Raw genomic sequence first — 26,949 nt, forward strand, 5'->3', positions numbered from 1 at the left:
ACGCTGCTTTGGTTTGTTTTGTGTTTTTCTCTTTTTCCTCTTAAAAAAAAAAAAAAAAAAAAAGAAAGTTCTCCGTCTCCCCGGATCGCCATGAGCTGAGGAGAAAACCCACACATGGGGCTGGGGATTTAGTTCAGCAGCATAAGCGCCTGCCTTGCAAGCAGGTAGTCGTGAGTTCAATCCCCGGTACCGATAAAAAGGAAAAAGACAAAAAAAAAAAAAAAAAAGAGTAAACGTCCTTCTTTAGGAGGAAAAAAAGAAAGAAAAATTCATAACTGTTTGATCCCTTGAATAAAACCTGTAGATTTTTCTAATCCAGTTGCCATGTAGCCCAGAGAGAGAAACCTCATCTGAATCAACTTTTTATCTCTTCCATTTGATGGCTTTTTCTTTTTCTTTTTTTTTTTTTTTTTTTTTTTTTGTCTTTTTCGTTTTTTATCGGTACCAGGGATCGAACTCAGGACTGCCTGCTTGCAAGGCAGGCGCCTATGCCACTGAGCTAAATCCCCAGCCCCTGATGGCTTTTTTTAATGTGAAAAGGATCCTGTCTTACAGGAAACAAAAGTATTGAGTTATTCTTTTGACATTGATTTAGTTTACTGACACTTTGAAAAATGTTCGTTTATCATTGAGTAGACACTCTTGGGTACTGGACAGAAACAGATAGAAGCCAGACCTCAACGGAGTTAACCAGAAAAACACAAGTGAAGATCCCACTGGAAAGAACTGGGCATAGTAGTGCATATCTGTAATCTCAGCACTCAGGAGGCTGAGACAGGAGGATCATTGTGAGACCCCATCAGAAAACAAAGATGACACCAACATGAATATCGTGAAACAAATTTGACCATGACTCCACAAAATTCCTGAATGTTTGGAATGCTCAAAGATAAGAGAGTTAACTGGGAAGGCATCACTAAATTTTGAAGGAAATGGATTTTAGTTCTGGGAGTACACAAACTGTAATAATATGCCTGTTGGCCCAGGATGATTAGCTATAGGAAACTATAAAAAGAGCGAGCTCTGGGCTGAAGACGAAGGTCTTAATTTAAGATGCATATTGAGGTGGCTGAAATCCTGTGGACAATATGTATTCCTGAGGCAGTAAGGAAATACCAGTAAGTGAAAAGAAAATTCAGTGCTAATCCTTGAGAAATACAGTAAGAAAAAATGTAAAGGAGAGGACCAGAATCTGCTTTTGATACTTGAGTTGAAGATACCAACATCTCGAGACCTCCTTTGTATCGCCCCCCCCCCCCGCCTCTTTGCTAAGCACCCTCCTCTTTGACTACAGCTATTTTTCTTGGGTTTGAATCCCAACTCTGTGTCATTTGTTTCACCCTTAACGACGTACTTGAGCACTCTGCTCTCATCCAATCTCCTGCTTCTGGACTTATTCATCGCTTCCTTCTGCTAACTGCAGTATTCAGATCAGGGAAAATCTCTCTGGTTTAATCTTTTCTAACATAAGAGATCCCCGTAAACCATCACCACTGTCTTACATAAACTAAACTAGAAAACAATCTTAGATTTAATTCAAATGAATCCCCAAAACATAGTTTAAAGATAGATTTCTCTCTGGATGTAATACATGGAACTTCATTTAGGAAAAAAATCCTTGACAAAAGTAAATCCATCAGCTAAGTGTACTGACTTCAAAGGAATCCATTGAAAGTCCTCATTTCTGTTTCCAAATCTGATATTCACATTAACCCAGAGCTGCTACTACCCCACTCCAGGGAGCTTCTGCTAGGTCCGAACCTTGACTGCTTAAAACACTTCCAACCTAGAACAAAAGACCTCGTCCTCTTGCCGTGCGACCCACCAGCTTGATTTTCGCTTTGTGTTTAGATCTTTATGACTTAAAACTGAGCAACACCAGGACTAATTCTACCTTGATTGATTGATTGGCCTATAAGAGATAAAAAGTCCTTTTGCATTTTGTCTTAAATATTTACTATTTAAACCAAGTATGATGGCATACTCGTGTAATCCCAGCCCTCAAGAGGCTGAGGCAGGATGACTGCCATTGAGTTTGAGACCGCTCTGGGCTACGTAAGTGAGTTCAAGGCCAGCCTGTACTTAGGAGACTGTGTCACACACATACACACACACACACTCACAAAAGATTTAGAAATTCATCCGGGTTCCAAAGTAATCCCAGTAAGATAAGTAGGAGATTAAGTACCAGTTAGAATGTTTATGTGAATTTGTTTAAAGAAATACCTTTCCCAAGAGCTGAGTGACATCAGTGTGCTGAGAAAATAGAGTGAGCATCCCTGATGGAGAGGGCTGGAGTGGGTGTCACTGCTGCATGCCAGAGGGTAGCAGAGAGGCACCGGGTTCTCCTTTAGGGGCTGGGAGTGGAGAGGACCACAAGGAATAAAAAAGGAGGTGAAAATACGCTGTGATGGTCAGTCTTGATTGTTGACTGACTGGCCTGAAGACGCCTACGTGATTACGAAGGCACACTTCTGTGTGCTTGCGGGGTCACGGGAACATGACCTTGCGGACTGGCTACTCCCTGCACCGTCCTGGCTCTCCCTGCTCCTGGCTGCTGTGTGGTGAGCAGCTTACTCCACCGTCCTCTCCTACCCTGAGGTTCTCCCTCCTTTCACAGCAATGCACATCTGGGCTGAGACGGTGAGCCAGGGTAACCCTTTCTTCCTTGAGGTTGTGCATGTTGTTTTATTCCAGCCGCGGAGAGCTGAGGAGCACAGGTGCCCATAGCAAACTTCGCGTTGAACGTTGACTGACGCCAGCTTTTTGTTTCCCCCCAAATCCACATCTAGAACTAGTTCTGCTACTAAGTGCACAATGCTGGGGACGTTCTCTTCCCTGACCGGCCTCTGGGTCTGTAGTCAGAAATGGTCAGGCTAGATGGTTTTAAGGGCCCTGCCAGCTGACATGTTCTGTGAAATGACGTAAACCAGCAGCTGACGGCATCCTATTCCTCGTCCACCTTCCTTGTCTCAGGTCTGTTGCAAACGGAATAGAGAAGTAGGAACAGAGAGAGAGCCTGCTAGGAGCACACTTGGCCTGCTCCCAAGGAAGGGGCTAATCGTGCATCCTCCCCTTCCTGAGCTACCCTGAGATCCCCATTCTCCTCCCTGTCTGCTCCCCATGCTAGCTCCATGATGGCACGCGCAAAACCCTAAGGCTGGGGTTACTTTGCAAGAAAAAGTTCAGCTCTCATATTTTCTCAGGGTATTTTTTGTCTGCTTTTTGATACCAGGGATCAAACTCATGACTGCGTGCTTGCAAGGCAGGTGCTTATGCCGCTGAGCTAAATCCCCAGCCCCTCAGCTCTCATATTTTGAGCAAACCAAAGTTACTGAAGAGGTGTTAGATGTGTTGTGTTATGTGACTCTGGGCTGGGGTTTGGTTTGTTTTGCCTGAGCACTCTCGGCTCCCTATTGCCATCATGATGACTCTGGTAAGTGGAATAACTAGAAGAAGAGGAAGACCATTCTTGCCTGGTAAGTGCCCCAAAGGCCCTTTGATCAATAAAACTGACAGAACACACAAATGAAGAAAATAGCTGTTAAATACACTAAAATTGAAACTTCAGTTTCAAATTGCAAAATGGCACAGTGCCCAAGGATTGAAGTAAACCCCTGGCCAAGATTCCAAGCAAGCTCCATGTAGCAACCTTGCCAGTACTCTCTGTGTGTGAAAATCCCAGAACACGATTTACGGTATTTTGAATTTTACCTCCACTTGCCGACATCAGCTACTTACCTCATCTGCATAAACTCACAGGTTTTTTCCCTTCATTTTGCTTTTAATTTTCACAATTTCCCAGTGCATAAGAGACTAATAATAACCAATGTAGTAGGGTATTTTTTTTAATTTTTTTCTAATCAGTACTGGGAATCGAACTCACAACTGCCTGCAAGGCAGGTGCTTATGCCCCTGAGCTAAATCCGCAGCCCCTGTAGTCGAGTCTTTTAAGGAGTTTGATAGGACCAAGGCTAGAAAGAAGCATTAAACTGTAGCAGTCTCACACCTTATGCAGTAAAAAGGTATATTTTAAATCATTATTCTAAATATAAAGCAGCTATTGTGTTGAAATATAAATTATTAATGCAAAAAAATTATTAATGCATCCTGGAGATGAATTATGGCTTCTCAGTTCATTTTATTTTAAACTTATGCAAGTATTATATATTTACATACCTGTATTAGTTTGTTTTTAATTGACTGATAAAACTTACACATGTTGCATATATAAGTATATATAAATTGTTTGAAATATGTATACACAGTGAAATGACTAGAGCAAACTGTTTCAACTATACACTGCCTCACATGCTTATTTTTGTGTGTGTGGTGAGAATTTATTATTTGCTCTCAACAGGATTTTGTGTGTTTGTATGTGGTTCTGTAAATCAAACTCAGAGCCTTGTGCATGCAAGGCAAGACCTCTGCCACTGAGACACATACCCAGTTCAATGAGTTTTTTAAAAATACAGCATTATTAACTTTTGTCACCACGTTGTACAGCAGATCTCTTGAACTGAAATGTTTAACAGAAATGAAATCTTTAACAGAAATGTTGTCTCCTTTAAGCAATATAATCTCTCTTCTGACAGTCTGAAAGTTCTAGGTAGACTAATTGGACCTAGGGAACCAAGTAATATGAAACACTGATCAGATGCCAGACATCACACTTGGGGCTTCATATGTCCTCTCGCTGTACTACCCTACACAATGTAGGAAGCATCCATATTTTACAAACGAAAACTCTTAGCTTCAGAGAGGTAGCCAGAAAGTAACAGACAAGCTTAAAAACTTCCACCCAAATTTGCCTCTTGTCATTACATGTAAAATTGGTAAACCATTAGCTATCTACAACCAAACCCCTGGGGCCAGGGATATAGCTCAGCAGCACAGCGCTGCCTGACAAGCACAAGGTCATGAGTTCAATTCCTAGTACAAAAACAAAAACACCCACTAAGACCAAAGCCCTTGCTTAAGAACATTTTAAATTTTTGCATCCTGATATTTGTGACTTCTCTAATGGCAATCTTAATTAAAATAACTATGTAAGACTGGGTGGCATATGCCTGTAATTCCAACACTCAGGAGGCTGAGGCAGGAGGATCACTGGAGTTCAGGCTAGCCTGGGCTACAAAGTGAGCTCAAGGCCAGCCTGCATTACCTAGTGAAACTTTGTCTCAAAAAGTTTTGTCTCAAAACAAAAACAAACACAAATAAGGCTTGGTACAGTGGCACACAAGCATAATCCCATTACTCTGGGAGGCAGAGTAGGAGGATTGCAAGTTCAAGCCCACCCTGGGCAATTTAGCAACTTAATGAGACCCTTTGTCAAAATAAAAAGATCTGGGAATGTAGCTCAGTGCAAAGGCCCCAGGTTCAATCCCCAGTAAAACACACACACACACACACACACACACACACACACACACTCACACTCACTGTCAAACACTGTGTTCTTAGCTAAGTAGCTTCCCCCAACAGTAACAATGTGTTCAGTCTTTCTTCACAGTTTGAACCTCAGAAGCAAAACAAACAGAAAACAAATCAGTCCTTTGTGAGGTAAAGCCAGACTTCTGGTTTTACAGATAAGTAAACTGGAAAAAAATTGAAGGACCCAAAGGAATGTTAAACATAGATTAGTAAGTAGAAAAAAATGTAGAAAAAATGTATTTGTTTGACTATTTATGTTTCCTCCTTGCCATTTATTTGATAATGGACTTGGGCAGCATCAACTTACAGTAATTATAAAATAGAATAATTTTTAAAAGCTTGTGGAGCTTCTATTGGGTTAAAAAATTATTTTCAAATAAGACTATAGGATCTATTTCCAAAGAAAATATATTTTTTCCCATGAGAAATTCTCCGAGTAAATTAGAAACTAAAACTAAAAGGTCTTACTGACGCTTTGCTATGAAGAAATAGAAAGTTAAATCTATTATTCTTTATATATCGACATACATTTCATGCAAAATGCTTAAGATTAGTATACGCAAACTGATCTCAGACCTTCCAATTTATCACAGAATATAATCAATAAAGAAAAATATTTGCAAACAGAGATGGTCATTAATCATAATACTGAAAACATGGGGAAAAGCTAAGTGCCCAAAACTACAATAAGAGGTATAGTAAAACATATGCACCCCTTAAAAGTGTTTTTGCCGGGCGTGGCTCTGCCTGTAATCCCAGCCTAAGAAGGCTGAGGCAAGAGGGCTGCCACCAGTTTGAGGCCAGCTTGGACTATAGGGTGAGTTGAAGACCAGCCTGAGCCAGGCATGGTGGCACACATCTGTAAACCCAGCACTCAGGAGGCTGAGGCAGAAGGATCTTTGCAAGTTCAAGACCAGCCTGGGCTACAAAGTGAGCTCAAGGCCAGCCTGAACTGCATAGCGAGACCCTGTCTCAAAAAGACAAAAAAAAAAAAAAAAAAAAAAAAGACCAGTGTGAACTATATTAGGGAGACCCTGGCTCAAATAAATAAATAAAATAAAAATGATGTTTGTATTATTTTTAAGCCTTTATCATTGTTCATATTACAGAGATAAAAACAATATCCACACTGAGCTGGAGGTGGTGGCACATGCCTGTAGCCCCAGCACACAGGAGGCTGAGCAGGGAGGATCTTCGTGAGTTGGAGCCCACCTTGGGCTGCATAGTGAGTTCACAGCCTGCCTGAAACTTCATAGCAGGATCCTGTCTCAAAACAAAATAATATACACATTGTAAAAAGAATATTAAACCTTCACATTGACTGGGGATTTAGCTCAGCAGCATAAGCTCTTGCCTGGCAGTGTGAGGTGGTGAGTTTGATCCCTGGTATAAAAAAAAAAACCTTCACATTATTTCCTCACCTCTTCCCATCTTAAGAGATGACCAAAATTGAGACCTTGGCAAATATTTTACATCATCATCCTATAGTTTGCAGCTTGCTTTTGTATTTTTCCAAATTCTCTATGATAGGCATGTTAAAAATAGCATTGCCTTTTCTACTTTCAAAAATAAGAGACTTTTTGAAGCAAGCACCTCCCCGCCATGGTAAGCAGTGGCAGTGTGGCAGACTGTGGCCCTTCCAGGGGGAGAACCACCAGCAGCTCCTAAGATCCCCGCCATGTTGGGACTTAGGACACTGGGTAACCAAACCAGCCTGCCTCCCTGCTAAGCAATAGTGAACCTACTGATGCATGGCCTAGAGTCAAACATCCCACTTCCCCTACCCCCGCTTCTCCTGTCCGTCTGTTCCCCCCCCCCCCATTAGCAAATGGGAACCAGAAATCTGAGCCTCTCCTGGGAGGTTGACATAGCAAATAAGTGGGACTTCCTTCTACCATCTCTTTGAAGGCAAATATTTATATTACTGTTTTGCTCTATTCTGATTAATGGTACTGCTCTATTCAATATTCTGTTTTGATAAGTTCTATAATGTTCTGTATTTCATCTCATTTTGATATATGTGATTGAAAGAACAACTATTATAAAGATAACAAAATATACTGATACCTATTACTGTTACCCCGGTAACCTGCTGTGAAGTTCTGTACCAATTTCACTGTACGATCTTAGTTGGCTTTATTCTGTCTTGTTCTGTTGTATTTTGCTACTTTTAAAATAAAATTAAAAATAAAAGACTTTTTGAAAGCAATCTGAAAAGTATATAAAAGCCCAAGTTTTAAAAACGTGGACCTCATTATCTTGAATATTGTTGCCATTTATACTATACATGTATTTTATATAATTTTTTCTTGTGTATGCATATGTGTGTATTTTACAGAAATCAAATAATATTGGCCAAATACTGCCTTAACAGCATTGTACTTCATAGTATTGTAAACATTTTTAACACTCCAAGAAACCCTCTTCTATAACATGCTCTTTTGGCCGTGCAGCACCAAGGTTCACATACAGGCAGGCAGCTGGGACCAGTTTTTCCTTCTATAACTGATGCACCGAATGTCTGCGTGGACACACTCTCACTCATGCGCACGGCACAGGGTTTTCCATAACTAGAACCGGAATTGCAGACTCAGTCCGTCTGCAGTATGTTAATGCATTTGACACTTATTGCCAAGACGCTCTTCAGAAAGGGTTTAGCAAGTTTTCTTCCCAGCAGTGGAATGAGGTAGTGGTCATTTTTCACACGTCCAGCAATAGCAGATGTAATGAATCTGGGAACTAACTTCTATTTTTTTCTTATTAAAAAGTGATGAAGCTTTATTATAGAAAACTTAGAATGCATAAGTAAGCAAACATCACCAATGATACTATCAACCATTAATTTTTTCTCTCAGTATACTATATGTACACACACACACACACACACATATATATATATATATATATTTCTTAATTTAAAGCTAAATTATATAATGTGACCCCTAATCATACTATATATTAATACAATGTTTGCTAAACTCTGTGATACTGGTTTAAAGTAAATTATCAAGTTTGTACACTTTATATAAGCATATTTTTAGTATTTAATGTCTCCATTGTTAAAAAATGAAAAGGGATGCTGGGTGTGGTGGCACATGCCTGTTACCCAACCCTTGGGAGGCAGAGACAGGAGGGCCATGGTGAGTTTGAGACCAGCCTGGGCTACGTAGTAAACTCAAGGCCAGCCTGAACTGCATAGCAAGAATCTATCTCAAAAAAAAAAAAAGGAATATTGAATAATGAAATGGGCCCCCAAGTTAGTTAAAGTGGGGGCAAGCTGAGACTAAACTGTCTGTTCCTAGAGTCCCTGTTCTTGTACCCAGTAGGCACAAGCACTAAAGGGTCCGTTCCCGGTCACTTAGATGGTCCAGTTCGCTAAAAGCATATGCAATGGCCCGATCCTTTGACTTACATGTCAGCTGGACTTGTGACTGTCTCCGCAGAGCAGGTGTGGAAGGGCAAGGCACAGTGTGTCAGAGCGGAGAGACCGGGCAGACCCCACCTTACCCATGTAGGCGATGGTGAAGTCCGCGCTTTGCCTTCAGCATTCTCCACCTGAGCCTCGACCCCAGTGGCATGCAGGGAGCGTCCACAAGATATTGACCAGTACGTCGTGAAACTGTCATGGTGGCACATGCTTGTAATCCCGGCACTCGGGAGACCGAGACAAGGAGGAGCCTAGGCTAGAAAGTAAAAGTTCAAGGCCAGTCTGAACTGCACAGCAAAACCCTGTCCCCACCAAAAAAAAGCTTGTTTCACTCTGAATACTACTTTTGTTAACAGAGTAAGGGTCATCGTGTGCAAGACTTTTTCTTTTTTCTTTTGAGACAGGATCTTACTATGCAGTTCAGGCTGGCCTTGAGCTCACTTTGTAGCCCAGGCTGGTTTCGAACTCGCAATGGTATCCTGCCTCAGCCTCCCCAGTGCATATGCAAGTCTCTTTTGAGACTAACAGACCCTGAGCCAGTCTCCCTTTTCAGCATCCAGCTAGTGGTGCCCAAAGAGAAAAGTTAAACAGAACAGGGTAGAATGATCTCAAGAGCATAATCTCCAGGATTCCCAACTGGCTTTACTGCTGAGGTTGGTTTTACAGTTTCTGTAGGACTAAAAAGCCAATGATGTCGACTAGTTAATGGCTCTTATGTACAGTATTCCTGATTATTACCATGCAAAGGAAGAGGTGATGCAGTCCATCCCTAGCTTAACCTTAGCATGGAAAAATGTGTTACGAGATTACCGGGCACCGTACCTAGAGAACACTGTAACCCAGTGTGTTGTCTTTTGCTGAACTATTTCCCCAGTATCACACTAGATCATGAACCAGAGCTATTTCCCTAAGACTAAGTCACAAGGACCAAGTGCACAATGCTTATGTCATTCCAGGAATTTGTAATGCTGAGCTGTCACCTGACTATATGTATCCGTGTTCTGCATATTTGAAAGAGACAACGTGTAGACCTATGGACTAGTATACCCTTCACTTTAAAATCTGCTGTATTTTGTCATTTAATAAGTATGAACATCTATCCATGTTACTAAATGTTCTACAAATCTTCCACCCGTGGGATCTTCTCAAAATGGCTAGATAATAGGGGCAGCCCCCTATCTCTCCTCCTCACCCCCTTACCCTCTTCAGTTCTTGGGATTGATTGGACCTTGAGCAGGAAGTGGGTGACCTGGCAGAAGATTAAGTGTGCCTATTTCAGTTATCTTTGGCTCCATAACAAACCACACCATAACTTAGCAGCTAAAGGCAATAGCCATGTTACTATCTCTCACAGTTCTGTGGGTGAACTGAAGTTCCAAAGCATGATGTTTCTGCCAGGCCCTTTGGAGGTGTCTCATGTGGCTGCAGTCAGATAGCGCTGGGGCGAACATCAAGATGGCTGCACTCATGTCTGACTAGCGGATGGGGCTAAGCAGCTCCACAGGGACAGCCAGGCCCCTCTTCCTCCCTCTGTTTCGCAGAGCCCTTCTCTCTCCTTGTGGGGGTCCCCCAACCCCTCCAGTGGGGCAGCAGAAGCTCCCAGACCTCCTTAAAGCCTTAGTCCAGAGCGTCAGGGTGTCACTTGTGCCATTTCCTGTGGTAAAGTGAGTCTCACAGACAGCCTGGGTCCAGCATGGCGAGGACTGTGCAGAAGCATAACAAACAGATGCATGCTGCACGTCAGCCATCTTTGGAGAAAGCACAGTGTCCTAGTGGCAACCATTTGCAGTACTGCTGCCTTGTCAACTGAACTTACAAAGTACCAATCGACTTTGTAAGAGGGCTATCTGGAACAGCATTATTAAATATTAAAATATTGGCATTAAACTACATCTTTTTGTTATTTTGTTAATTGGAAATTTTGATACCACTCACACCCAGCTTCCATTACTTCCAAGTAGACAAGCATGATTTAGTTTCTCTGTGGAGACCTTTGCACCTTTAAATAATATGCCCAACAACATTTTAACCAGTCAACTATACTGAGTTCTTAAACTGGGAGACCTTGCTGTGCTAAGCTGTCCTGTGACCTATTCTCTACTAACTTTTGTTTGCGATCATTTGCTGCTTTAGTGTTTCAACATTTATGCTGTTCTGTAATTGGGCTCATTCTGAAATTAGACTCTTTACTCTTGCTTCTCTATTGATTGACTCAAAAGTTCAAAACAATAGGCAGAGCCTGCATTATGGTATTTCATCCGACAATTATTGTTGAGAACTTGCCACAAGATGGGCATAGTCTAGGTCCCGAGGCCATGCAGTCACCAGACACCCGAGTACCCCACGTTTGTGAGGCTTATGGTCTAAGAGGAGGGAAAATCAGAATACAAACAGATGCAAGATAAAATGTCAGGCAAGTCTTGTGGAGAAAAGCAAGAAAGCCTGACCGAACTGGAGGTGAGTTCTAGGCAGGGCAGTCATGTGGCGCCTTCCAAAGAGATGACCTTGGTTTGGGGAGAAGCCGTAGGGTCCTGCGTTGCAAGCACTCCCCGTTCCTCTGAAGTGTTTGCTTTCACATGTTTGCTTGTGAACAAAACGAATTTCACCTCAGTTTATAGAAACAGGAAGTTGGAGGTCAAATCTGGACAGAAGTAGGAATGAAGGTGATACTCTGTGACTATCGGGGTGAGACACAATTCACCAGAGGAGAGCAAGAGGAAAGCTCGGCTGCCCAAGGGGGCCAGCAGAGGAGGGCAAGGGCACGGTGACACGCCAGGGCTGCTCCCCTGAGGCCTGCAGGCCGCTGTGAGGACGCAGCCTTGGAGTGAGCTGAGCTGCGCCTCTGGCCATGTCTGTAGCCCCACGCGTGTCAGCCACCTCCTTGCTCACCTCCAATAAATGCTTTTAAATGGAAAAAGAAAAAGAGGGAAAAGAGGGGACAGGAGACTTGGTAGCAATTTCTAATCATCCCACCTGGTGGGGCGGAGGCACGGGACAGTGGGTAGGAGATTACCAGGGACATCGTGGCCCTTTCACTGGGCTTGACATAGAACGGCATGATTACATTTCCTTCTTCATAACTCTTCCATGCTAAAAAGCAAAACAAAACAAAACAGTTTCACTGCATGTTTTGCTTCTGGCAGTGCTAACAGCAGAATCCAGGACCCCTCTGACCCTAGGCTGAGCCACCCCCCGGCCCTTTACTCTCTGTCAATGGAGGGCTTAGGGATGTATGAAATTCTCAGCTGGAAATATTTATCCCTCATAATTTTGTGGTGTTTCATAAGGTTTTTAGAAAAAAAAAAATTCATGACAAAATAATAAGAGAATGTGATAGTCCATACACTGTGTATCATTTTCTTCCAAGTAGTTATCTGGAGGCAAAATGATTCTTCCACGGAGGAAGATAAATTTGAGGCATTTGTAGGAAAATGGATACAACTTGAGAATATAATGTTACGTGGAGCAAATCAGACACACAAGATTAAATAGCACATGGTCTCTTTTATATGAGAAACTTTAAAATTATATCTGTGTATACATACACACACACAAATAAAGAGCAAAATAGAAGATAAATAGGAAATAGGGAGAAGTTCAAATAATTCCCCAAATTATGTATTCTGTTGCTTTAAAAGTATTTTAACATATATGCTAGTTTATTTCCTTTATACTGCTTGCTTCTCTTAGTTCATTGAAAAAAAAAGTTTCGTACTATTATGTTTGTTTGTTCTTTTTGGTTTTTTGAGACAGGGACTTGATAGGTAGTTCAGGCTGGTCTTGAACTCACTACGCAGCCCCAGCTGACCTCAAACACCCAGTGATCCTCCTGCCTCAGCCTCCTGAGAGCTGGGATTACAGGTGTGCACCAGCATGCCCAGAACTCTCACAGTTTCGACAGCGCTGGTCCATAATATTCTAGCATCTAGTCTGGTAAAGATTAATGCCATCCTTGTTTCTTATAGATGAACTTTCTTTGCTGTGCTTTGTTAGTTTTACCCTTCACTCAATGATTCTAAAACTCTTTGCTCTACCTTAGCCTTCAGACTTTTTACAGAGGTGAATCTACCTGCCAGCCGTTTGCTTTCTTCCTTCCATCCCGCTCATCTCCAGTGCTAACATATATTCAGATTATTTTTTCTAGTTGCCTTTCCGCTGTTTTCTTTTTCAAAACACATAGTGAGTCAGATGCTGGACCACTTGCATGGGCTCCATGTCTCAACGTAGCTGTTTTATCTTCTGCCTACTGTGGGTGGTTTCTTCTAAGATGATTCGTTTCTGTCGTCTCCCGTTTTGAGTTTTCATCTGTGCATCGGGCTGTGTGAGCAAAGATTGCCTGATGGGTTTCCTTAAGGGAAAACTGAGGAGGAACCAGCTGGACCTGCAAAAGGCCAAAGGGTGGGACTTAGATGTGGCAGGGGCTGAGGCTCCTGCCAACCATGCCCCACTCACTGACCATGGCAGCGACCCTACAGCCCTGGCTGCACCCGCAGGTGACCACGGCCTCCTGAACCCCTGACTCACGGAAACTGTGTTTATTACTGTGCTAAGCCACAGGTTTCGAGGTAACGTGTTCTGCAGCAGTGGATAACCAGCCCACTAGGGCATTGTCTCTTGACCAGGACTGGTTAGCATCGAACAGATGTTACAAGGCACAGCTGCTGGCGGAGGACTCTTAGCAGGTTCTGTTAACATGCCCTGTGTCGCAGAGATCAGTTACACAGCCCTGGCGCTGTCCCATGAGGTGACTTCTCCATCTGGAAAAGAAAGCAATGGCATTATCCGTCTCCAATAATTTACTCTTAGATGTCAAAAACACAACCTAAAGGTTATACATAATTAAACCCTCAATCCCTCTGGGTATTATCCACAGAGCGACAAACATTTCCAGAATTCAGAAAAACATTAATGTCAAAACAAAGTTACAAAGGAACTTCATGTGAGACTTGAGGATCTTGGGAACTCTGTGGAGGTTGGTGATACTATGTATTAAATCCAGGGGACTTCCCACTGAGCTGCCTCTCCTGCCCCTTTTCCCTTTTGTTTTGAGACAGGGTATCACTAACTCACTAAATTGCCCAGGCTGGGCTTGAATTTGTGATCAATTTCCTTCCAGAGTGCTGAGATCACAGGGTGCCACCACACCCAACTTGTTTTGAACAATTAGCTGAGAGTTTAAAAACAAAAACTAGATTAGAATTGGTTTAGGCTAGCAGTAGCTTGGTACAATTCTAGTTAAAAACTATCCAAAACCTTGTTTTGGAGATGGGCAGACTGGAGTTAGTGTATATACTTTACAATTTTCTTCAGCACGAACAAATCCAGCAAAGCAGTAGCTAAGGGACTTTAGATACAAATATCCCTAAACTCTCGACTACCCCTCAGCCACACAGGGAAGGAGGTACACATTAGTATTTGCAGATCATCCCATCCTGATTTTTGCTGTTTGTTTTTGGGGAAACATACAGTGCGTATCTGTTTTTTTTTTTTTTTTTTTTTTTTTTATTTAAGAGGGAAAAGAGAAAAGCACAAAACAAAACAAAGTGGTGTAAGGGTACCCATAATACAGAACTATAAAAAAAAAAAAAAACATAACAGTAAGAAATCACCTGTTAATAGATTACATATTATCATCTTGGAAATAGTTGCTCAAATCACAGTATCAAAGAATACAAAGTGGACATTCAAACAGAGAGACTGCAAACAGCTGTGTTCAATGATCCAAAAACATTAATATAGTCAGCTATTTAACACCCCTAAACACACTTGCTGTTATATCCGTTAGAGCTCTTTTTTTTTTTCTCCCTCTCTTTTTTACAACAAAATTTACACATTTTGGATTTTATTACTCCTTAGTTCTTATTACTTTTTTTTGGGGGGGGGGAGAGAATAAAGTCAAATATGGCAAAACAAAGCTGTCAGTCAAAACCAAGGATAGACATAGCACATGATGTAGAACAGAGTACAAGGTTATCAACAATGGTTATCAACGTTGTCTCTTGTTTCCTTAAAAAGAATTGTCTATCTCATTAGATATTATAAAGTTGGACAAAACAGTAGAGAACAAGACCAATAAAACTGAGGCATTGTAAACATTACCGGACTTCCAAAGGAGACAATAGTCAAACCAGAATGGGCAGCTTAGTGAATCTTATTGTCTTCAAAGTAGTTGCCTATATCCTCAAACTTGATACTATCATACAGAATGGAACAGAGTCTATTCAGTCAAAACAAGATCGTGGGAGTATTACAGGACTTCAAAACAAGTTAATAGGAAATCAAAAAGAGTTACTATTATATATCCTAATTTTTTAAATTTTTCCCCTTAACTAAGTGCGTATCTGTTTTCAGCAAACTAAAATGAAGCCGCCAAAGTTGGGAATGACATTGAGAATTATAATTAAAGCTGAACTCTTTAGAGCCCTGCCGTCAACAGAGTAGCCAAATCCGGGAGCCCTTGAAATACGATGGATCTAGTAGAGAGGGGAAGAAAAGTTTTTTAAAAAGTGAGAAAAGAAGGAAAAAATGGAAATAATAATTTTGTAAATGGGGAAGGGAAGAGGGGTTAAATAGAGAGTAGGGAATGAGGGAAAACAAAGAATCAAGGTACGTCGTGTACAGATGAACCGTCTATGATGAATGTGATCACTATATGGACCTAAAATGTACCAATAAAGTCTGATTGGAAATTGTCAATAAAAAAGAAAGACAGGAAAAGGAAAGAAAGATGATGGATCTGAGTAAACGTGCTCAGGAGACCTGAGGGTCTAGCTCAGTGGTTTAGCTCCTGCTCAGAATTCAGCAGGCTCTGGATTTCATCGCCCTGAAAAAGTGCTTAGGCATAAAATATGCTCTGGATTTCAAAGCTCTGCAGTGAAGAAAAAAAAAAAAAAGTATAAAATATCATAGTAACAACTTATTACTCATACGCTGAGAAATAATGTTCTGAATAGGTTTTAAGAAGTTTTGAGCATGTACTCCTAATACATCTTTATTATCGTGTAAGTTACCTGCAGGTACCACTCAGCTAAAACGTATGCACTAGGAAACAATTACGTCAGTTGTTCCTGGTACAAAAGTTTCACTTTTATTGAAATATTACAAACTGGGGTGGGGATTTAGCTCAGCAGCATAAGCACCTGCCTTGCAAGCAGGGGGTCGTGAGTTCGATCCCTGGTACCGATCAAAATAAATAAATAAATAAAATATTACTAACAATAATAATAATTTACGGGAACAACGCAACTGAACACAACAAAATCGCAAATGTTTTTCTGACGCTGAGGATCCAAGCCAGGCCCTCTCTCCTGACAGGCGAGCACTCCACCACTGAACCACATTGCCAGGCTACAACCAGAATTTTGATTTAGCATTTTGAAGTGAAGCAATCAAAGGTCTAGTTATTCATGTTCAGCTACTTTCGGTATATTCTTTTCAAAGCATTCAAAGCTAAAGAAATAACAAAAGGTATTTTAAAAGTATTTATAGAAATCTGCCATTCACAGAGACTACTAAACCATGATACGCATTTTTCAATTCTACCTAACAATAATTTGTTTTACTGAAATTTAACAAGTGAAATTTTTTGTTTTCTCTGAGGCCTGTCGGTTATTTTTACCAACTAATTAGAAGTCGTTTAATTCTGCTATCTTTAGTGGATTTAAAGTGAAACTTTATTTCGAAGATTTTTGAAACATGTTGGAAAATCCTGTTTTCAAATTTTCTGTGTGTACTTATATGTGGTATTTTTGTTTTTCTTTAAGATATCAATATACTACTTGACATGTCTAAAAGATTACATAATGATAGCAATCTTTCCAAGTGTACTATTTCAAAGTAAATTCTCTAAAGAATACATTTTTTTTTTTTGTCTTTTTCCTTTTTTATCTGTACCGGGGATCGAACTCACGACTGCCTACTTTCAAGGCAGGCGCTTACGCCGCTGAGCTAAATCCCCAGCCCAAGGATACATTTCTTTTGTAAAACAGTTACTATATCACCTACTGAAAGATATCATCTACATCTTTAAAATCTTGGCTTGTTTTCCAAGAATATCTATTAGCTGGCTTATAATTACCAGGAGTCTCTTATTATTAAAAGTTGACATATTTGGAAATATTGTCTTTTTGTGAAAGAGGTAACTCTTCACTGTTTAATGATTTTTTTTCTAAGGACTTTGCCTCAGGAAAACTTTGTCTTCACAGTGATCGCTTTGATGGGAATGTCCTCCAGATGCACATGCTGAGAGCCAGGGTCAGGGCAGTGGTCTTAACAAGTGGACCTGCAGGGGCTCCCGGATGATGAGAGCGGAGCTCTCATGATTGCGATTAGGGCCTTGTAAAAAGAGGCACAGGGAGGCTACTCCCCTTTCCACCACGTGAGGACAGCAAGGAGAGGCGCCTTGTGGCCTGCAGCGTGGAGGCCTCACCAGACAGCGGATCTGCGCGCCTTCACCTGGAACCTCCTGGCCTCTAGGTCTAAGAAATCATTTGCTGTCGCTGTCAAGTTGTTCAATCTGAGGTATTTTGTCATTGCCTCTTGCATAGACTAAAACAGCTCCTGAAACTGACCCGGATTCTCAGTTGAAAGCAATAGAATCTACTCAGGCTAATTTGAGCAGAAAAGATTCAGGTGCAGACTAGCAGGTGAACTTGCAGAGGTCCAGCCCGGGACTGGATAACTGGGAGAAATACGGACAATATTATAACAAGTTTTCCTAAAACTAACATAATTCAAAAGGCTTTCTTATTTTAAGATTATTTTTCTCCTTTTTTTTGAAAAACTAAAGAGTCTTTCCAAAATGATAGTGGTAAAGCATGGTAATCTTAGTTAAGCCCCTCTCTAACAACAACAAAATATAGTCAATCCACTTAAAGTATTTTAAAATTGAACTCATCCACGAAGATAAAAATAATTTACTGTTCTAGATCATATGGGATTTCAGATCCCCCTTGCAGGAGGAGCAAAGAACTGTAAGGAAAAGTTAAGAAAGCTACATAGCAAATATAAGTGTATAAAGATCATCAACATCATTAATCATTCAGGAAATGCAAATTAAAAGTATGCTGAACTGAGTGTGGTGGTCCAAATCTTTAATCTCAACGCTCAGAAGGCTGAGGCAGGAGACTCGTGAGTTTGAGGCCAGCTTGGATGATATAGGGAGATCAAGACCCTGTCTCAAAAAACAAAACAAAAATGAAAACCCCCTCACAGTGCAATGTTACTTTACCCACACATTAGGATGGCTGTTATTTTTTTTAAAAAAGGAAAATTGGGGTGTAGCTCACTGGTAGAGCAATTGCCTAGCACGCAAGATCTGGTTTCAATCACTAGCAAACAGAGAGAGAGAGAGAGAGAGAGAGAGAGAGAGAGAGAGAGAGAGAAAAGCCATGTTGACTACGGTACTCTCTTGCTTTGCTAGTGGCAATATAAAAAGAAGCAGCCACTGTGGAAATTTTCCTCAAAAAGCGAAACATAGAATTCCTATGTGATCTAGCAATTCCACTCTTAGGTAAATATCCAAAAGAATTAAATTCAGGGATTCAAATGGATACTTGTATACTAATGTTATTGCCGTTTTATTCAAAGAAAATATACAAGGCTGGGCATGGTGGCACATGCCTTATAATCCCAGCACTCAGGAGGCTGAGGCAGGTGGATTGCTACAAAGTGAGTTCAAGGCCAACCTGAATTGCATAGCAAAACCCTGTCTCAAAAAAAGGAAATTCTGGCATGTTACAACATGGGTGAACTTTGAAAACATGCTAAATGACTTAAGCCTAATACAAAAGGGCAAATAATACATGATTCCACTTACATGAGGTGCCTTGAATAGTCAAATTCATAGAGACAGCGTGTAGCAGGGGTCCTGGGACAGGAGAACAAACGGTCGGGTATCGTTTCATGGTACAGAGCTTCAGTGTAGAATGATGAAAAGTTTTGCAAATGGATAACAGTGATGATCACCAACCCTATGGATGTACTTAATGACACTGAATTGTGCATTTAAAAGTATTTGCCTGGCAAATGTTAAGTATGTTTTACCCGAATAAGAAAAGCTAAAAAAGGGACAAGCTATTGATACAGTACATGCAACAACAGTGATTAAAAAAAAAAAAAATTGACATCTCATAGAAATTAGTTTGAAATGATCCAGATAGAAAGAGAGGGTATAATTTCACCTACATGAGTTCAGAATAGATGTATTTGTGGTTAAATACAATGATAGGAAGCCACTGATTTAGTCTGAGCTCCTGCACCAGGCTCCAACAGACCATACCAAATGGAGTCACTCACGCTGAGTTCCATGTTACCAAAACAAACAAAAAAAATTGTTTGACTTTCCCAGAAATCAGGAGAGAGAAAAATAATAACCAAATTTCCAAACAGTCCAATTTTAGCATGATAAGGAAGTCTCCTCTATTTTAACGCTGTAAAGAAAGTAACTTTGAAATGACCAGTCTCCTTTTGGTTTCCAGTTTCTGCTTTTTTCATCCCTTCACTGCCTACCAAGAGAGCTTCCTCTGCTCAGCTGGTTAGATCATCTTTTCTACATTTCTAAAGAGACATTTAGCCCCATTTGCAAATTACAAATAAAAGCCAGTCAGATAACTGATTTTGACCGTGTGTGTGTGTGTGTGTGTGTGTGTGTGTGTGTGTGTGTGTGTGTGTAGGGGTGACCCAAAGGCCTTGGGTATTCTAACTATATACTTTACCATTGCATTTTTTTTTTTTCCAGCACCGGGGATTGAACTCATGACCTCGCACTTGCCTGGCAGGTACTTAGGCCACTGAGCTAAATACCCAGCCCACCATTGCATTTTTGACTTTGATATTCTCCACCCCTGTAGGTGTCTGATAGAAATCAGAACTGTTATTTCCTGGAGTTAGGCTGCGGTGAATAAGATTAATTGGAAATGGGCACAGGAAACTTATATCAAGTGATGAAAATATTCTGTGTCTTGATTGGAGTGGTGATTACAATTAATGATGGATATAATTGTCAAAAGTCTTGAAACTACACCTAGCATCTGTGTGTTGTGCTCTGTGTAAAATATGTCAATTAAAGATAAAACACTGAGCAATATGGTGAAAAGTAAACCTGAAGTTAAAAATTATTAAGAGTAAATAAAAATTTTAAAAAATAGAGATATGAAGCATGACCAAATAAAATGGTATTGTTAAATACTGTTCTAAGAATTCAGTTAGGCTTTTTCTGAGTGGCCAGGGCTCACTTTCACTGTTCAGTAGACAGCAACATAAAAATGTCCACAAATCTCAACTAGAACCTAAAATATTTCTCAGAGCTGGGATATATAGTTCAGTGGTAGAAGGTTTGCCTAACATGCAAGTGGCCTGAGCTTGACCCCCAAAACTGTGCCCCCCAAAATGATGTTTCACTGTTTCTTGATCTTTATCATTTTGTTTCATTTTAACTATTAATGTCAGTTCCCATTAAGCTAGAGACTGAACCAGAAAAAAAGCTTTAATCTCCTTGATTGCAAAACAGTGTTTTCCCAAGTAGCTCTCTTAAGTTCTTAAACACTTGAGAATTTCCTGATTTCAGAAAAATCCTCCCTACCTGGAAGTTTCAGTTTGTTCAGTGAATTTTACATTTTGAGAAAAACAAATTTGTTTGCAAAAGTATTCTGCTTAGTGAAGAAAAAAAAAAAAAAAAAAAAAAGAAAGCCCAAACAATGGATGAGGTCACTGATGCAAACTATAATGTAAATCTGAACCAAACCTTCTGGGAACCACACCCAGCTTCCTGGGCAGTGGGGCAGAGCCCGGGGAAGCCAGGCTGGGGGAGCAGACTGAGTAGGGCGTTTCCTGGTGGCTGAACCCCTTCCCGGGGCCACGTGCTGTCTTAGGGGCTTCACTGTCCTTATGTCACCAAAGAATACAATGAGAGTATGAGACGGGGATTTGAAGAGAGGTCAAGAAATTCCTTGCCTGTCTTTACCCACGAGTACCAAACCGTGTCTTAGCAGAAGCTGACAAGAACAGATTCCAGGAAGAGCTGGGTGGAGGTGGCTGCCAAGAACAGTCACCTCTTAGGAACTCTGGCACCTTCCCTCACCCGTCCCAAACAGGTGGCTGGACTTCTGCAAGGCTTGGCTAACTAAACAGCCTGTAAAAGAAAGTGTCTAAATTTGGAGAAAGGGCCTGCTGTTTTATATGATTATTTTAAATTAGCTATTTCAGGGGTTTGCATACACTTGAAAATAATTGCCTCTTGAGAACTATTTCAGAACCTAGATTGTAAACCTACGGCTGCCTCAGGAATTCGGGGATGGGTTGTCATCCCGACCAGTCCTGAAAACAAGTATCCTTTGTCTAGAGAAGAGGTCGTGGCCATGCAAATGTTTCTAGTTCTTCTCTGCCTGGAAAGAGAAACCCATCTGGCTGACTTCTCTCTTTTCTCTGTTTTCTTGTATGAAATATGCAAAACACAAATGCATAAGCCACCAGAACAGTAGCTTACGTTGACTGAATATTGCATATAAAATTGAAACATGACAAGTACTTAAAATTCGCCCCTGGGAAAAAGCATCTAAAAGGCAGTTTATGTGTCTGGTGTGTATTATAGAAGTTTTTTTTTTTTTTTTAATTCAGGATTTGAAACCACATATTTATGTGGGAAAAAAAGAAAAAGGCCCATTTGAAAAATGCAGTTCTAAATAAACTGTAAGAGAAATCATCTATGGCTCTAGAATGTTTAAAACCGACATTTGGACTCATGGTTTTGCAAATAGTGAAACATAAGATGTATCTATGTTTGGTAAGATACACCTGAGCCTTTCTGTTTATCACTTTGCAATTTACAAGGTGCTTTCCCACTCACGGTGCTACCTGACACTCATAACAAGCCATGGATTGGACGGCTATCAGTACACCTGTTTTACAGAGAAAGCAACCAAAGCTTAGAACTGGTTTGCCCAAGGTCATACCTGAGGTTTGCTTGGAACTCACTCATACTCAGCTCTGAATATTCAGAACTTCTGGACTCTTTCCACAATATCCCACTGCTTGGGATATTTTCTTCCTGAAAATATTATGAAACTAAATAAGTTAATCACAGAGCAAACTCCTTAGTTAATTATATTTACTAGTACAAATTTAGAAAGGCGTTGTAGCGTGGTGGTTAAGACCATGGAATGTGGAACCACTGCTTAGCTGTGTGACCTGGAATAAGTACCATACTAAACATCTTTGTGCCTCAATTTATATGCGAGACAGGAATACTAAAAGTACTTACCTCATAGGGGTTTTGAAAGCCATAAATGAAATAACATAAGTACTTGCTACTCTGATGCTTGCCATGTAGTAATCATTTAAAAAGGGTTAGCTGTTATTGTTTTTGCAAATTTATTTTTATGTTTTGGTTACTTTAATAAGCATGACACTGTGTAAGTAGCTATATATATGTGTGTGTTGCAATAGTAGCTCCTAAAACTATACAAGTTAATGATGGAAAATAAATATCTCTGGCTTGCTCTTTTCAATTATGTATAAATATCTCTGTTATCATCAGAGATCCAACCTCAGCGCTGAATTAATTAACCTAAAGTCATAGCAAAACTCTTCAACATATACCAACCTGGAATCATCTTGTCTAATAATCATAAGGACATCAGTATAATTGTAAACTGCCATAAAAATGGACAAATACTTCCCTTGCTCAAATAGATTTATTCTATAGGACATTATGTAGATACCAAGTCCCCTCAGGGACATGTTAAGCAGCAGACTTTCTTCTTGCCCTCAAGATTCAGTGTAAAAGCCAGCAAATACGTGGTCAAGAATCACAGTCTCCTTGTATTATGCAGCAAGGTAAGTAAATGTGATGATGGAAAATCACCATTTTGCAACCTCAGTATGGTACTTAAGTCAAACAGGGATCATATAAATCTTGTGCAGCAGAATCAGCTGGCAGACAGGCAAAAACCTAGATAGAGCCAGAAGTGGTGGCAAATGTCTATAATCCCAGCACTCAAGAGGCTGAGGCAGGAGAATCATTGAGAGTTCAAGGCCAGCCCGAGATACATAGCGAGTTCAAGACCAGCCTACACTGCCTAGGAAGACCCTGTCTCAAAAAGAAAAAAAATTACTGGCAGCCCCTGCTAGAATGTATAACTCAGTAGCTCTGGGGTCAGGTATAGAATGTGTTTCTATCCATCTCCAGGAGATATCAAATTCAGAGCCACACTTTGAGAACTACTGATCTAAACAAACAGATGATGAGTTGTTGAAGAACAAGATATTCACACAAACAACATTTTTTCTTCTCTTTTTATTTTGAGACAGAATTTCACTATGTTGCCCTGGCTGGCCTTGAATTTCTGATCTGCCTGCCCTCAGCTTCCTGAGTAGCTAGGATTACACAGGTGTGTCACTATGCCCAGTTCTGGGGTTTTTAAAAATAAATGTTTAGAAGAAAGCAAAACCAAACAACAGTAAAAGTGGTAGAAAGTGCCACCACTTTATTCAGATCGTGTTGTTTTCTGGTCCTGAGACTTTGCCAATGGTTCTAACTTTGTTGCTATTATGAATAGATTTGTTTGACTGTTGGAAAGTACCCAATTTTTCTTTAGGCCCTACTCCCTCTATGTATAAAAAATAAACTCAAATTTAGTGTTCTCCATGGGCCTAGTGACAGGGTTCCAAACCCTGAAGAAATTAGGCTGGAAATTACTGAATCATGTCACTATGAAATCAGTAGATAGCAATCTGCCACCTCTAGTGGAAATTATTTTTATAACATTGCATCATACTTTTTTTTTCTAAGAAAGACGCTTGTCTTAGCAATATAGATTTTAAAGGAATGTGAAAGATTAGTGTTTTAAGACAAGTTAAAAATTAATGTTTGCTGTAGTCACTCTGCTTTATGTAGAGGACTCAGAATGACTTTACTCTGCAGAAAGAAATTAACTTGGTTCTTTAGAACTGCACATTATTTTCTTGCTAGAGGTAAAACCACAGTTGTAAAATTGTTTGTGCAATGATAAGATTAAAGGAGAGACCTTATCAGAAAACATGTTTCTTTGCTAGGTGTTATAAACACCATTCAATTCAGCTTTACACAGGCCCCAGGCTCCCTCCTACATGGACTCCCTATGCTAATTTTGAGGCAGTCCTGAGGAATGGCGCCTCAGCACAACAGGCATCACTGGCAGGGTGCAGACCGCCTTCCAGCCCTTGCCTGTCCTGCAGGAATCGCCTGGAGAGCCCAGGACACCTGGGTGGCCACATGGGAAAGGGCGGCGCCCCACAGAAGAGAAGGCCTGCGCTGGGTGTCATGCAGATGGCAGGCTGTGTGGCATCGTGACCCATGAGGGCATAAGGATTCAGACTTAAGCCAGCGAAGGGCTGGGGAAGGACCCTGGGCAGCGGGAGCTAAACCAGAGGCGGCCAGGCCAGCGGTGTGGGCAGCACAGGGCGCAGGGTAGCCTGAAGGCCTTGCCTGTGTGTCAGGTGGGGAAGGAGAGGGTGGCCACAGGAACAGGCCCGCTTTCATTTTCCCTTATGTTGCAAGTGGACTATAAATACCACTTTTAGCAAAGCTGATAAAGCTGAAATTATGCAGTTCTGGGCTAAACGGTTTCATATATTTTTATCCCATGTTTCAGTCAGCACTGCCTCCTCTCCCCTGCTTCCTGCTCTTTTACCCAGTTAAATACCTTTGTCCTCCTCTCTCACAGCGATTAGTGGCAAAGCCAGGAAGGGAGGGCAAAGGGGAGCCCTAAAGGCTGTGACCACTCTTCAGGCCTTCCCCTAGGGTCTGAACTCTCACTGGAATGCACCTTCAGCCCACAGGCCAGAGCCAGGTGTGCCAGATGGAGGACCCAGAGGGGAAAATATGTCCAGTCTTGGACTGACCTGCATTCCGTGATAATTACAGACAACACAGGGAGACTCATCATTAAAGACATTCCAAAGTGCACATGGGAATATGTATTTATTTGCTTTAAGAAAATATCCTATTATGTAACTTAAATAATTTTAAATTGATAAAATGTTTGTTTGTTTGTTTTCCTGATTGTATTCATTTGAAGGGACCTTATTTTTGTGAGCTTCGGTGCGGGTCTCATGTTTTAGGGTGGTACCTGCGTATATCACAAGCATCTAACACAAGCAGTGTTTTGTATTTAGCAAACTTAGGTCAAGGGTCCACATTTCTATTTTACCTTGGAAAGGTAGGAGTTTGAAGGGTGACTAATAGTTGTACCTACCTCCTGAAAGCAAATGCTGAAGAACAAGAACAGGATTGAGCAAGGTGACCTTTCATGTCACAGCCTGCCAATCACCCTCAACTGGACCTTAACAACAGCCTTCCACAGTGGTGTCCTTTGAAAGATTAAAAAGAATAAAGCTGTTAGAACTTCTCTCTTGAAAGCTCTCATTTTCAAACAGGTAAATCTTAAACAGCAGTACGTGTCCATACAGTCCTTGATGCTTCAGGGCACTGAGATGGACATATGGTAGAGTATGCTCTTATGTGGCAAGCATTTCCACAGCTCCACACTGGGTGACGTCAGGTAGAGTGTGTAAACTGACTGAGCCTCAGTTTTGTCCTCAGAGAAATGGGGATATCAATATCTGCTTCCTAAATTATAATGTAAGGGATGATTTTAGCAATTAAAACAATTAAAAACAACTTAAAAACAATTTAAAAACAATTCTCTTTGCTCATAGCCAAGACAGTTCTTTGAGAAAGGCAGCCTGACATGACAGAACATGGTCTTCATAGTAAAAATGGAATAGAATGATTTGATTACAAAACAAAAAAGTCAAATGAACAAAAAAAATGGCATGGAATAAGTGGATAAATGAAAATAAATATATACTATTTACCACTTTGCTATAAAGGATAAATTTGAATCATTTGTAGGACAATGAATGTACATTGAAACCATAATACTAAGTGAAATAAACCAGACACAAAAGGATAAATATGAGAAACCCACATAATAATTTAAAGTGCAAAATAAAAGAGATAACAGGAAATAGTGAGGTTGACCATTTGCAGATGGAGGGAGAGGAGAAAGAGGCCAGGGGAAGGGGAATTAAAAAGGGTTAAGATGTGAATGACCATGTACCCACTTCCCAGAGTGAATATATTCATTAGCTGTCAGTTCAGTGGGAGAGTGCCTGCTTAGCTAGAGCAGGGCGCCCAGTTTGATTCCCAGGGCTGCAAAAACAAAAATAAACAAAAAAGAGGAAACGATATAAAAGAGGAGTTCCCAAGGCTGCTGTATGGAGTTTGCCAGACATTCCGTCGGTCGGTGGGTGATACTGAAGCCCTTTTGAAGCCTGTGGAAAGGAGAAGCCATGACACCAATCCATGCCCTCTAGCGCAGGCCAGACGCCCAGATGCCCAGATGCAGACACAACTAGTGAATGTCTCTGAGGCTAGACTTTTTGAAATAAGAATTATTAGGGGCTGGGGATTTAGCTCAGCGGCATAAGCGCCTGCCTTGCAAGCAGGCAGTCGTGAGTTCGATCCCTGGTACCGATAAAAACGAAAAAGACAAAAAAAAAAAAAAAAGAATTATGCTGCTTCCCCTTCAAGAGCACAGTCAACGGAGAGTGATTTTGTTCTCAAATATTAAGTATTCATCTCGAACACATTAGCAAACCAAACCCAAAAGCTTGCAAATCGAGTAAAACAACACAAGTGAGAAAAATTTATTCCAGGAATCCATGAAGGCTGAAATTTACCTGAAAAGATGAGAGAATAACCAAATGATCATGCCATTAGATACGGCTCTCAGTTATTTATTGCTGGCAGTAAGTCGACCTGAAGTTTTGTGTCATAAAGCAGACAACATACTCATGGATCCTGTGAGTCAATAATCAGAAAACAAAATGTTTTAGTTACTTTTCTTAAAATACCCAACGCCCACAAGTTCAGGGAAGGAAGGGTTATTTAGCTCATAGTTTATAGAGGTTTCAGGCCATGGTTGACTGGCTCCAAAACAGGGTGGTTTGGCAGAGGGGCATTGCAGAGGAGAATAAATTCATGGCAAGCAGAAGACAGCAAAAGCAAGCCAGGACCTTAATAGTGTCCTTCTACCCTTTTTGTCTTA

Source organism: Cavia porcellus, unplaced genomic scaffold, assembly GCF_034190915.1.
Source record: "Cavia porcellus strain 051 isolate PalLab524CR breed Dunkin Hartley unplaced genomic scaffold, mCavPor4.1 scaffold_1, whole genome shotgun sequence".
Lineage (NCBI taxonomy): Eukaryota > Metazoa > Chordata > Mammalia > Rodentia > Caviidae > Cavia > Cavia porcellus.